Source organism: Pleurodeles waltl, chromosome 1_1, assembly GCF_031143425.1.
Source record: "Pleurodeles waltl isolate 20211129_DDA chromosome 1_1, aPleWal1.hap1.20221129, whole genome shotgun sequence".
NCBI classification, from domain to species: domain Eukaryota; kingdom Metazoa; phylum Chordata; class Amphibia; order Caudata; family Salamandridae; genus Pleurodeles; species Pleurodeles waltl.
The window spans coordinates 783,889,909-783,904,499 of record NC_090436.1 but is presented as its reverse complement, the minus strand read 5'-3'; the positions used below and the strand labels follow the sequence as shown (position 1 = coordinate 783,904,499).

The window sequence follows — 14,591 nt, the reverse complement described above, 5'->3', positions numbered from 1 at the left end:
GTGGCGCTTATGTTTGCCTGAGCTTCCTTTGTGTGTTGAGGTGTGTGCATGCTGGTCTGATGGTGTGCTTGGGATAGGCTGAGGTACAGGGGTGTGGGTCTGGGTGGAGGAAGTTGGAGGGGGGAGGCTAGAGACGGGGACAATGGCTGCCATCAGTGCTGAGGCCAGAGTCTGAAAAGCTTGCTGAAGGGCTGCCTGACCAGAATGAATGCCCTCCAGGAATGCATTGGTTTGTTGCAACTGCCTCTCTACACCCTGGATGGCATTCAAAATGGTAGACTGCCCAACAGTGAGGGACCTTAGGAGGTCAATGGCCTCCTCACTGAGGGCAGCAGGGGTGACAGGGGCAGGGGCTGAGGTGCCTGGGGTGAAGGTGATGCCCACCCTCCTGGGTGAGCGGGCACAGGGCAAAGGCTGAGGGGCTGCTAGGAGGGCGGTGCTGGAGGGGGGGTGGCAGCTGTACCTGTAGATGCGGGGGGCAAAGATGGGCCCACCACCGCAAGGGAGCTCCCATCAGAGGAGGAGTCCGTATCGCTGGTGTCAGCTTCTGTCCCCGCTGTGGAGCTCCCCTCACCCTCCGTCCCACTAGTGAGTTCGGAGTCCGTAGTCTCGCCCTCCAGGGCCATGTGGGATGCAGCTCCCTCCTGCTCCGGTGCCACTGCTCCTCCACCTGATGATGCTAATGCACACAAGTACAGGGAGACCACAAAAAGGGGGGGGGGGGGAAATACAGAAGAAAGACATGTTGAGTGCATGCAATACCACTACCGTTGGCGGACACGACAGACACAGAAGCCCCCTGCACTACGCCGCGCACTTGGGGTCCACTATTCAATCCCTGGGACATGGCTTACAAGGCTATGGCTGATTTCTGCACACATGGATGTCACAGGAGCCTGACTAGGTGTAGTTGGCACTGTACCCAGGTGGGGTGGGGTGCCACAGGGTCTGCCTGAAAAAGGCGACTTAACTAGCAAACTCGCCCTGGCCTAGGGGAACCCACAGCCCACCTCCCCACCCAGACCCCTACAATGCACGCTGAATCAGCTGAATGAGAGTGTACTCACCCCCTTGTTGCTGCTGTGATGCCCTCAAGCACCCATCCAACTCCGGGTACGCCACTGCCAGGATCCTGAACATCAGGGGGGTCATGATTCGACGGGCACCCCTTCCATGTTGGGAGGCCATCCCCAGCTGGGCCTCCGCCATCTTCTTGCTCCAGCGGCAAATGTCCTCCAATCTTTTCTGGCAGTGGGTGCTCAGTCTGTGGTAGACCCCCAAGGTCCGGACGTCCTTGGCGATGGCACGCCAAATATCCTTCTTCTGGTGGGCGCTGACCTACAGGAATTGTACAGGGGAAAAAGAGAAGTTATTACCAACTGCACCGTCACAGTCATTGGCCCGCATCCCTACCTTGCTATGTGGCACATGCACTCACCATGCACGCCTCATTCTCCCCCCCCATCTTTCATCCACACCACTCCACACAGGCATTGCCCATACAGCATGCTCCCAGTGTACTTACCTGTTTGTCTGGAGGACCGTAGAGTAGCGTGTACTGGGGGAGGACCCCATCCACGAGTTTCTCCAACTCCTCCGTGCTGAAGGCAGGGGCCCTTTCCCCAGACGCACAAGACATTGTCTCTTCCAGACTGAGGTCACAGCAGCACTTGCAGTGTAGGTCCCCTCCTGTCGAAGATCAGGTATCGAGTGATTGAACAGATAGAAAATGGCGGTCACGTCCGTGTTGGTGCGTACCGTCACTGCCGGCATACATCGTCATTGGCTCCTGGGACCCATAGGGTCCAATGTTAACCAATGCAGAATAGTGCAGCGGTCTTCGACCGCCTACCGCGACGGGGTACAACGCCAGCGCAGTTACCTCATATCCCATTGTCCCACTTTACAGGTCAGGCAGCCGCCATTTCAGGGGCCCACATGGCTTTATTTTTAACTGCGTCACACATAGCTAGGCCTTGGCTCAACACTCATACAGGCAAATTTTGGTTTATGAATAGTTTTCTGAGTAAGCTGTGTTTACATTCCTCAGAGTTGGTTGACTCTGTGCTCGCTGTTCTCCTCCATAGGCACCGTCCGCTGGGGCATGTGAGGAGATGGCGGCATCCTCCGGTGTACAGACCCCTGGTGGACCTGTCGAAAATGGAGGAAAGACATGTGACCATCACCTACAGGCTTGATCGTGCCACAATCCTGGAACTGTGTGCCCAGTTGGAGCCAGACCTGATGTCAGCTATCCGCCATCCCACAGGAATCCCCCCTCAAGTGCAGGTGCTGTCAGTACTCCATTTCCTTGCAAGTGGGTCATTTCAAACAACAGTGGCCATAGCATCAGGGATGTCCCAGCCTATGTTTTCCAACGTGTTGTCCAGAGTGTTGTCTGCCCTGCTGAAACACATGCGGAGCTACATCGTTTTCCCTCAGGTGGAGGATATGCCTACAGTGAAAGGTCACTTCTATGCCCTGGGACATATCCCCAACATCATAGGTGCCATTGATGGGACACATGTGGCCTTGGTCCCCCCCCCGCAGGAGTGAACAGGTGTACAGAAACCGGAAGAGTTACCATTCGATGAATGTGCAGATGGTGTGTTTGGCAGACCAGTACATCTCCCATGTTAATGCCAAATTCCCTTGCTCAGTGCATGACGCTTACATCCTGCGGTATAGCAGCATCCCTTATGTGATGGGGCAACTCCAGAGGCACCGTGTTTGGCTATTAGGTGAGCACCTGGAACCAAATCAGTGTGAATAGCTGTCTGGGTCTGGGGATATCCCTAAGAGTTAGTGTGTGTCTAACAGTTGTCCCTCGCCATTTGCAGGTGACTCTGGTTACCCCAACCTGTCATGGCTACTGACCCCAGTGAGGAATCCCAGGACAAGGGCAGAGGAACGCTACAATGAGGCCCACGGGCGAACTAGGAGGATTATAGAGCGGACCTTCAGCCTCCTGAAGGCCAGGTTCCGGTGCCTCCATATGACAGGTGGTTCCCTATTCTACTCACCAAAGAAGGTGTGCCAGATCATCGTGGCCTGCTGTATGCTTCACAACTTGGCTTTGCGACAACAGGTGCCTTTTCTGCAGGAGGATGGTCCAGATGGAGGTGTTGTGGCAGCTGTGGAGCCTGTGGACAGTGAAGACGAGGAAGCAGAAGAAGAGGACATCGACAACAGAAACTCAGTGATCCTGCAATACTTCCAGTGAGACATAGGTAAGATTACAAACCTGCCTGCTACATGTACTTTAACACTACTACCTCTCTACTGTCTGTCCTTTTCACCCAGTGTATGGTCACTGAGTTTTCACTTTCCCTTACGATTTCACAGATGTGGGTCCCACGGTGTGACATCTGCTTTGTTTCCTCATGGACTAGATCTGTGTGACATAGGTGTATGTTGACATTACATTTGAAAGAGCATTTTGTCACTGTAATTGCTAATACACTAATTTGAAATCACAGACAGACTCCAGATTGTTTTGTGCTTTAAGGGTGTTTATTTAAGTGCTCATTATTGGAGGGGGTTGTAAAATGGTGAGGGGTGATGGTGGAGGAATGTCCATGGCAGAGTCCAAGCTATTAGTCTCACAGGTGCATTGTCCAAAGGGGCATAGGAAGTGGAGCTGGGACAGTTTGAGGATGGACAGGGTGACAAGGTGGGACAAAAGGATGACAATCAGTGTGGTCTCATTCCTTGGCGGGGGTCTTGGCATCGTTCTCTGTCTTTGTCCTGGATCTCAGGGACCGTTTGCGTGGTGGTTCTCCATCTGCAGGGAGTGGGGTGGTGGTCCTGTGACCTACTGTCCACTAGCGCCGGCGGAGGTGGTAGGCAGTTCATCGTCCAGGCTACTGTCAGGGGCCCCTTGTTGTGCCACAGTGTCCCTCCTGGTGTTGAGGACTTCCTTCAGCACCCCTACAATGGTGCCCAGGGTGGAATTGATGGATTTGAGTTCCTCCCTGAAGCCCAAATACTGTTCCTCCTGCAGCCGCTGGGTCTCCTGAAACTTGGCCAGTACCGTTGCCATCGTCTCCTGGGAATGATGGTAGGCTCCCATGATGTTGGAGAGGGCCTCGTGGAGAGTGGGTTCCCTGGGCCTGTCCTCCCCCTGTCGCACAGCAGCCCTCCCAGTTCCCCTGTTTCCCTGGGCCTCTGTCCCCTGACCCGTGTGCCCACTGCCACTGCCCCCAGGTCCCTGTTGTTGTTGTTGGGGTGGTGGGTTAGCCTGGGTTCCCTGTAGTGGTGGACACACAGCTGCTTGACGTGTCCTGGGGACAGAGGTATGGGCCTGCTGGGTGGGTGCTGTGCTGTTGTTTCCAGAGGGGGAAGCTCTGTGGTGGCCTGTGACTGTGGCAGGGGAACCGACTGTCCCGGGGTCCCAGATGGGCCGGGCTGGTCATCTAGATCCAGTTGGACAGAGCTGCTGTCATCACTGTGGGCTTCTTCAGTTGGTGGTGTGGACATGTCTGGACCCTCCTGTCCGGTGACGTTGGGTAGGGGTCCTGCAGGGGTGTAAAAGCATGATTATTGCATCTGTGTGTGCCATGGTGTGCAATGGGTGGGTGACCGTGTACCCCAGTGCTTGCATTCTTGTGTGGGACCTTGTGTGATGATGGTTTAGGAGGGGTGTATGGGTATGTGCAGTGGCCATGCTTTGGTGATGGGTGTCCATGCTTTGTTGTTGCATACAGGGCTTGGTGTTGGGATGGGTGGTTTGTGATATTGGGACATTTGTGAGGAGTTGGAGTGATGGGGGTGAGGGCGAGGGTGGGGGTATGTGATGGCATGCTGGTAGGGTGAGGGAAAAAGTAGTAAAGATTTGACTTACCAGAGTCCATTCCTCCAGCTACTCCTTCGAGGCACTCAGGATGCAGAATAGCCAAGACTTGCTCCTCCCATGTTGTTAGTTGTGGGGGAGGAGGTGGGGGTCCACCGCCAGTCCTCTGAACCGCGATGTGTTGTCTTGAGACCACGGAACGCACCTTCCCCCATAGGTCGTTCCACCTCTTCCTGATGTCATCCCGTGTTCTTGGGTGCTGTCCCACTGCGTTGACCCTGTCCACTATTCTTTGCCACAGCTCCATCTTCCTAGCTATGGAGGTGTGCTGCACCTGTGCTCCGAAAACTGTGGCTCTACCCGGATGATTTCCTCCACCATGACCCTGAGCTCCTCCTCAGAGAACCTGGGGTGTCTTTGCCGTGCCATGGGGTGGTGTGGGTGATGTGTGGGTTGGTGTGTGTTATGATGTGTGGGGTGATATTTAGTGGTTTGTTGTATGAGGTGCGTGGATGTTATGTGGGTGATGGTGTTGAGTGCTTGTGGATGCTTGTTTGTAGATTGTGGTGTCTCTCTGTGTCTTCAGTCGCAATTGTGGTCGTAAGGGTTTGTGGGTAATGTGAGTGTGAGTTTTATATTGTGTTGGGTGTGTGGGAGTGGTGTGTGTATGTGTATCAGGTTTGTTTATTTCGAATTGTCCAATGTGGATGTGTTTTGTATGTGTGTGTGTGTATTTTGAGCGCAGCGGTGTGTACCGCCAATGGAATACCGTGGTTGAAAGACCGCCGCGTGGGTTTGTGGGTCGTGATAGTATGGGAGTATTCCTGTTGGCATGACGGTGGAGGTTTTGTTATCGCCAGTTTATCACTGACCTTTCGTGTGGCGGACTTGTGTGGGTGTCTAAATTTTGGCGGATTCCGAGCTGTGGGTCATAATGACCGTGGCGGAATTCCGCGGCGGTGTGTTGGCGGTCTTCTGCATGGTGGTAAGTGGCTTTTACCGCTAATGTTGTAATGACCACCTATGTGTTAAAACAACGCATCCATTGATTTCTATGGCTTAAGACTCCTTTTACCTTAAAAATGTATATCTTTGCTTGTGTATGTTGGATTTTTATTGTTTTTTTTGTTTTTTGATTTAGATAAATATTGGTTATTTTTCTAAACTGATGTGGAGTTCTTTTTTATTGTGTTTTCACTGTGTAACTGTATGTGTTTTGTACAAACCCCTTACACGTGTTAAGCCTGACTGCTTGTGCCAAGCTACTGAGGGGGGTGAACAGGGGTTATTCTAGGTGTGTATCTCCGTACCCTGACTAGAGTGCTGGTCCTTGCTTGGACAGAGTGCAAACTGACTGCCACCTAGAGACTCCATTTCTAACATGTGGTCCAAACATTTTCAGTTCACCGTCCTTCCTTTTGGCCTTACGTTGGCTCTTGAGTCTTTTTGAAGATCATGTCAGTGGTCGCCACCCATCTTTGCGGGTCGAATTAAAATATTTCCTTACCTTGACAACTGACCGGATTAACAATGAAACTCAATAGGGCCACAAAGCAGAAATATTGTTGTGGGAAGGAATAAGCTGGTGGCACCATAATTAAGCAGGCAGTACTCACCAAGAAGCATAGAAGTTACTCTCTTAACAACCCATATATAAAGCCACAGGTAAATTTCTTTGTAGCAAACAAAATCTTTAGAGACAGGAGTAAGCTGACAGCACCATAATTAAGCAGGCATGATCTCCAGGAAGGCAGACAGTTTGCCTCATGGGCAAGCCGTGCCCACTTAAGTATGGTGCTGCCAGCTTACTTCTACCTACAGTGATTTTTTTTTATTGCGTAATAACTGACCTTGCCTCAGTTGAAGAGTTAAGGTAGCTCACAGATGCACTGTTACATTTCATTGGTAAATCTTGCCTCTTGAAAGAAGTCGTTGTTGATCTTTTCACACTGAGTTTATTACAGCGTTCCTTCCGCACTAATAATGCAGTCTCCTAAAACTTTCATATCTGTTGATCACCTTTTAAATTACTTAAACATGGTCAAAACCCTGTCAGCACATAGGTGAGCAAATTATTGAAACCACTAGCCACTTTACATTATTGGGAACTGGAAACTTTGCTGCATGTTGTCTCTCGGCTCCTTTGTCACTCACCTTTGAATATTCTTATATTTCTCTTACCTCATTGTGTGATCATTGCCCATCTGCTGCTGAATAATTCCTCTGTCAGTGTTACAGCTCAGGCTGTCAACTGAGACAGTGCCTCTAACTTACTGAACATCAATGGTATACGAGTAGTAATCTGGACAATAATTCTTTAAGTGAGCTTAGGACCAGGTCCTTGGAAAGTAATCCAGTACCAGTTGCTGTCAAGGAATTTTCCTCAACTACGGGGTGATTTGCAGGGAGTGGAGGGGTTGTGAGCCACCCGTCACCCCCTCTGCCCCTGGGCCCTAACAACCCCTCCACTCCCCAACTCCCTTGTCTCAAGGTGTCTTTTCACAGCCCCTTTGTGGTAGTTTGGAAGCTCCGCCAGGAGGAATGAGAGCAGTTTCAGCTGCGCCCACAGTACCGTGATATACTTGTGGAGGGACGGAGGCTGTCACCAGCGGGGCCTTCACTCCCGAATGGTGGGCGAAGAATGACCTTATCCTCTGCTCAGCAAAACATATCTTCAGGAGTCTCAAAGAAGATTGTCTGTGATTGGTAAATATATAACCTTGAGCTTGGCAGGGTATAAAAGCATGTAATCAATGTTGAGGTTACGTAGCTTCTTCTTAGCCTCCACAAAGGATTTCCATTGTTGTTGCTGGACTGTTATAGTGTAACCTGGTAAGAACATGACTTTAGTTGACTGGAACAATAGAATGCCCTGGGAACGGCCCTGCCACAAGATACTGTATCTGTCTGAGTAATTCAGGAACCAGGCAATCAGAACCCTGCCAGGATGCCTGTCCTTTGATCACTGTGTTAAGGCAATAATAAAACATGAGGACAGAGAATCAGCAGGCAGGAGAGAGTGCAGTCAACGGTCCAAGAACCTTTCTTAGGAGGCATCTTTGCAACCCTTTGGAAATCCCACAAGCCGGAGGTTGCTCCGCCAGGTCTCCCACTCTACTTCATCCACCCCTGCTACCAATTCTTTTGAGACTGAGGTTACTCACACTATAGTTTTTTTTTATCTCTACAACAGTGTCAACCACCCCAGACCTCCACCTCTGATATCCTGCTTATGGCCTGGGGGAGGTGTTGGCACAACCTCACGACACCCTCCCCCACCACACTAATTTTAGCCTACAGTGCGTCACATGATTGAGCAGTGGCAGCTAGGATCCTGGTCATGTTGGTTGCTGTGTTGCTCATCTCACTGACCTCCAGCACCCCCACCCCTGGTGTTGCAGCATGTGGCATCTTGGCCTGGGGGGATGGTTGGTCCAATCCTCCGAAGTGTGCATACGTATCCATTCCCTGCTTTCTCGGGGAGCCTTTTCCTTAACGATCTCCCCAGCCTCCGCACAGCTTCTGTGCCAGCAGTAAATGAAAGAACTAACCTGTTTGGCCTTTCCTCAGTCTGGGAGATCATCTTAGAGAGGCGGCACCAGCAGTCAGAGGTTAGTGTGAGAGCAATGTGAGAGTTGCCCTTTAGGGCCCCTGTAGTAAGTGCTACTAATAGTGGCCCCCACTGAGTATGTGTCTCATAGCTAGTACCTGTCATATTGCCAGCTTCTGTCATATTGCAGGATTTAAACTAATGGATGGGGCTTGTGATGTACTTGATTTTCTGGATGTCCTCTTGATTATTTGTCTTCAAGAGATATGGATAGAACACGGTCTTCCATTTCATGAAGTACATAATTATTTTATCCCAACGTCCCATGCCTAACTCAGAGGCCACCTAATGGGTACTCTGGCAACTGATATCTCCTTAGATGTAGGTTCACAAGTTGAAGAATTAGAAGCTTCAACAGATATATTCTCATAGGCAAACATGGATCATGTGTGTGTGCCTTGGCATGGGATTGCAGTTTTGTTGGATGGGGAAGGGTGCCCAAAGCGCTACCCTTATAATATTGGAAGGCTAATGCTTGCACCAGGAGTTAAGCAGCACAAGTGCAGTGTTGTCAGCATATTATATAGTGAGCAGTGGTAGTGAACAAGACCTTTTTACTCAATGTCATTGACGTGATTCCTACAGGCTTGTTCGCCTTTTATAAGTTCTGGCGTGTGCATAATTCGTCCTTGGACTACATCAGATAGACGTGGAGTGCTGCATAGGAGTAGTAACTGTGTTATTTGTATGTCTACCTGGGAAGGGTACAGTACAAGGATGGAGCAGTAGTGTATGTATGCCTTAGAGGAATACATTACGTAAGAGATGTGCTGTGCAGTGCGTGTGCAGGGAAGGCATGTGCTGGGTGTATGTGTGCTTGTGTGGAGTACAATACATGAAGGGTGAAATGTTGTGTAGCACGCACCTGTAAGTGAGTGAGCTGTCAGTGTTTGTTTTTAAAGATCACACCCTTGTTAAATATTGAAGTGCTTCAGTGGTGGATACTGCTCGCAGACTGTATGCTGAATGCATGTGTACATGTAATTGTTCAAGTCATAAAGGAACAGTGCTGAACAGAAAGTGTGCTGTGAGTGTACACTGAGTAACTGTGCCTCCCATGGACCATTACGTGGAGGACCCTGAGTTCCATTGTGGGAAGTCCAGACCTGCCTTCTGAAGACATTAGGAAGAGGGAAATCCCCTATACAGATTTGTGTATTGCCGCATTCCTATGAGCTGTTTAGTCCCATACTGAAGTGAAAAGGAAGAGAGCTCCTTTTACACTCCAAAAGACTGCTGTTTGATTCATTGATAAATCACAAGGAAGGGGCCTGGACACATCTTAGGAAAGGAGTTGGGGCTGATAAAGGGAATCATAAAGCGTAGGGCTGGGGTCTGCGATTTACCTTTTGAGCCACATACCACTGTGGCTAACATCCACGTGTGAACTCTGGTCATTACCATGAATTATGTTGTGAACAATCAGATTCTGAGCCAGCTGTGACAGACATCTTTAATGAAGAAAGAAGAAAAGGTGAAGTGTCCACTTCACAAGAAGCAGAATCCTAACATAAAACTTCAAGGACTTAGACCCTAAATCACATTTGACCTGGAAAAAGACTATAAGAAGGAGAGGTTGAGTCCCCAAAAATGTGTCATCTGCCAAGCAGCAAGACAGGATGTGTGAGAAGGGGAAGCTCTGCATGACTTCTACCCATGACCAGGACTGGGGGACAAGGCCTACTAGTCTCCCTGCTGGGTGAGGAGATGTGACCCAGGGAAACCAAGACCACCTTCCCACGGAGCCTGGAGCACCAGCACCTGCCTGCTTTCCAAGACCAGTGTTCCTTGTGGAGAAGAGGACAACATTGGAGGGAGCAAGGTCCAGTGGGAGCCTTACTGTGAGGACTGCCTTTGAGAAGTGTGAGGATTCAGATATGTATGGATCGGGCCATAGCCCATGTGCCAGACTGCTTTCGGCAACACCCATATGCCAGGAGAGGGCTGTCATAAACTGAGATAAGTATTGAGCACCCTACGGAGGGCGCCAAGCCTACATGGCCTCGTTGCAGAGACCCTGAATGCCAGAAAGAGGCCACCATTTAAGTACTTCTGTGACTAACGTGTCAGGACTTGTGGATGCCTGAGCAGCCATACCATATTCCAGGGGAGCTGCCATGCTACAGGCATTTGCACCTGAGACGTCTGTGTTGCACCTGGAAGGTACTGGGGCAACCCCGTGTGCCGGGAGAATCTGTTGGGACTAAATCACCAAAGACTGTAAGCCATTGCCGTGGCCTGGAGTGAAGCTGCGACCAGCTGATCTAGCCCTGCCATGCCCTGACTGGCCCTCAAGGACCAGGAGGACGCTGAGGAGGATGGTGCACACTCACACAACTTCAGTCGAGAATTGAAGGATTAAAACTCCTTGCTATGGAGATCTTGACGTAATGCGTCTCTGCGAGCTGGAAGCTGCTGCAGTCACCTGGAAGAGTCGGCTGTGCCACTCTTGAGAGTGAACCTGCACCCGTCTGGCGCTGCTGTGTGTACCGCGAACAGCCTGGCTTCTCCTGGCAGGTTCTGATCTTGTAAGTTTCTGCGCTGTGGGCACCTGTTGTAATGCAAACACTTCTGTGCTGCAGGAGCAGGTAATACTTAAATGGGCCTATGGGCCCTGGGATATTCTCTGCTATGGTACCATGGACACTTCTGACAAAAATGTTGAAGAGTCAAAGGGAACTCTTTGAGTGCGGCCTAATAGTGTGAATTCCCTAAATGAGGCCACCTGTGAATGGGGAATACCCTGAACATGTTGCATGAAGGAGGGTGGGCCAAGGATTTGCCTGACATTTACTAGAGGGAGGTTGTATTGCTGCTCCTGAATGTCACATTTCTTTGCATGAATAGTTAGAAATAAAGTACTACCTTTTCTTATAAAAGCAAGTATTTGGCTGGACGTTGATTTATTGTTTGTACTGTTTGTACTTTGAGGTATGAGTTTTGCTCACCGACCTGTATGTCGCTCGCCATGTAATGCTAAACAGTATTGATTTATAAGTGAGGCTTCCATAAACAGGGACATGCAAAAACAGCCAAAACCTCAAGCTCTCTGGCCACTGCCAGACAAATAGAATGAATGAAGTGGTTGAACAAGCACTTATAAAGACATTTCTTTTTGTGCTGGGATCTAGATGTTTTGACTTTCAAAAACTTTAGGTTTTGTTTGGAATCCAGTTGTCTAAACAACCTGTTCTTCTCGTTGTATTAAACACTCTGTACTGATTGCTTGGTGGAAAGGTAGCAGACAAGTCCATAGTATTTAAGTAAGACCTATGCACAAACATCTTGAAATTGCTCCTTTAATTCCTGGATATTCATACACAAACAAATCTCCCTTCATAACTGGCTTTCTTGCTGCAATATAAGTTTAGATTGTAACTACTACCAACTGCATGAAGGAATGAGGGCTATAGCTGGGCAGGATGGGGTGGGCATTCGCCCGAATTTCTGGGAGGCCTGCGTGCCTGGCTGTCAGTTAATAAGGAATCTGTTATATTCTCACTTTTGTTTACATTTTTACTTTGGAACTTCTCTCTGTCCCAGTACTTTACTAGGGGCCCCTTAAAGGTGGGGGCCCTGAGCAATTGCCCACTTTGCCCATGCTTTCAAACCACCGTGTGCATACTAATACTTGGATGAGTAAAATGTGGCTCTGGTTTATATGTACCTAAAAAGTCTACAAGAATGGCCTACAATAAGCCTGCAACCTAGCCTTGTCATATTTCTGTTTGGAGACAGCTGATATGGGCCGGGTACTTTCCAATGCTGCTTGTCCCCTCGATGTCTGAGTTCTGAGTCTATACAAATCGTGTTACATTCAGATGATACCATCGTTTTTGTTAGGAAGGTGGTTGCTCTCCAGTGGTCCTTAAGTGAGTTACTGATATATGTTCAAGCCAAACGACTTATGACATTATGTAGTTTGGCATACAGAATATTTTGTTAAAACTTGACTGATATCCTGTCCGCCATAGTACAAGTGCCATAGGCTATGATACACTTGCAATACGAAGTATCCTGTCTACAAAACTCTAAATAAGGCCCTTAGCTATTAAGTCATATACATCGCAAGTATTAACATTTGGGAGGTGGCCATCCTGATTCTGATGATATCTGGGCATTCTTCCTTCATATTTGCGAATTCCAATTGATAAGATAGCTAGTCATAAGACACAATTGAATTCTCTAAAATTGAAAGCTGGTACATTGATCTTTAAACTTTCTCTAGATACATAAAGCAGAAGGAGCCCCGGCCATCATTTCAATCTTACAGTTTATGCAAGCTAAATACATTTCAACTTTGACATTTAAAGCTCATCTACACATGAATTGATTAAACACAGTTTTAAACATTGCACTGCATAATTGAATATGCTCATTTTTGACTTTCTCTACTTGTCTAACACAGTCCCACAGACATTGCTTTAGCTCGAGATAACTGCTTGCTGTTTCTGTTAAATTTAAGGGCATACGTGTACCGAAAGACATATATTTTCTATGTAACTGGTAAAAGTTTGGAAACATCACATCCCTGGGTTGAATGGTTGACACTTGCCAGCGGTGCAGATATTACCCTACAACAGTTGAATTGGAAACCGTCCTCATGTCCCATTTGGAAGAAACTGGATGTATACCTAGCCAAAACAAAACCTCCAAGAATTATAAGTCCTCAAATTTATGAACTATTAATTTAATGTAAAATATTAACACTTTTGACAATGATCATATCTCATGAAAACTCTTTCCTATTTCTCTGTGGAATTTCTCATTACTAGTGTTAATGAATCTCTCCTTGTTCTAGTCAGTCAACAAGAATATCCTTGATATCACTCTTCAACTGCTACATACAAAGCTTTGTTCTCTTAAAGTGCATATCCAGCCAATAGCAGATTTTCCTCAGTCAATATAGTTACCAATATGCTACGTATCTATTCTGTATATTGATTTACTTATGTTTTCCAGATATCAGTGTTATCCTCTTTGTTGTGATGCTTGTGTCTGCTTTACTTTGCTACTTTAGAGAAGTAAAGAACAGATTTACATACACATAAAGTATGGCTGAGGGATGTATCGCCGTTCAGTTTGAAACCCCTTTTGTATAACAGATTTGACCACCTGGGGTTACATCTTTGTATTGTATGGAATGTGTTTGTAGTGCAGTTCCAAACATGTCTGAGTCTCTCTTAAGAATTGTCCTTTGGACAGAAGTTGTAACTCAATAAATGCCTGGTGAAAACGTGTGTCTTCCACGCTGATTTTATCACCATTTCATTTATGTGACTGTTTTTCTTTGTGGAAGATCTTTAGTAACACGATTTCGACATCAGCTTTTGGTTGACTTTCTTTATTTTTTATTTAGATGCTTGTAAAAGCCATTAATTAGCTGTAGCAAGCCCATTTCTGTAGATTCTGCAGTGCAAGAAGGAGACTCTAGCTCTGTTTTGCCAGGGCCTAAGACAGGAAACATGTCTCCTCAAAACGAAGTATGATTTGTGGACACATGCACAGTGATAGCATGATTTGAAATGTCGCTTAGGGGACAACTTAAAGGTTGGTGGCCGCCTGATACAATATTGGAAGATTGTTTTAAAGCAATACAGTTTTTGTCAGACGTGTTGTGCTGGGGAGGAATGTATTGTCAAATGTTTTAGTTGGCATAGCTTAATACACTTCTAAACCCCGACACAACACTGCACTAATTACTTTTAAACGCAGCTGATGATATCCCCTCATATGATCTGAAAATAAAGCACCTATGCAGGTTTGGGGCGGTATTGTGTTCAAGAGCTATAAAGAAATGTGCCCCTTAATAGATTAGCGGTGACAATAAATCAAAAACCATATGCAATAAAATAATTTGAGTCAGATATAAGTTAAAAACCATGAAGGTTTATTCAAAGGTTTAAAATCATTACATAGAAGGAAAATATGGTTAGTCCGTCAAACCATAATAATCTCATATATGAGGGAATTGGCATAAAGCTCAGTCAAATGTAGAATGATATGATTTACGATTTCTCTAAATAACGCGTCTGCTTAAGAGACAGGCAACGCAAGTCTGCCTCAACTCCATAATGATCCTTTTTTTGCAAAATATACAGTAAAAATCGTCTGTAAAAGAAACGAAGCAATTCGAACGGTTTCGTGTTATCACTCTGCATGAGAATATTTATTGTGTACATCGGGCGT

At 47.5% G+C, this 14,591-nt stretch overlaps 1 protein-coding gene across 4 annotated transcripts in view; it reads left to right on the top strand.

Annotated features, from left to right (window-relative positions):
* The window catches only part of ERCC6L2 (ERCC excision repair 6 like 2), a 1,058,011-nt gene that overhangs the window by 512,588 nt on the left and 530,832 nt on the right, over positions 1 to 14,591 (top strand). The window lies entirely within an intron of this gene.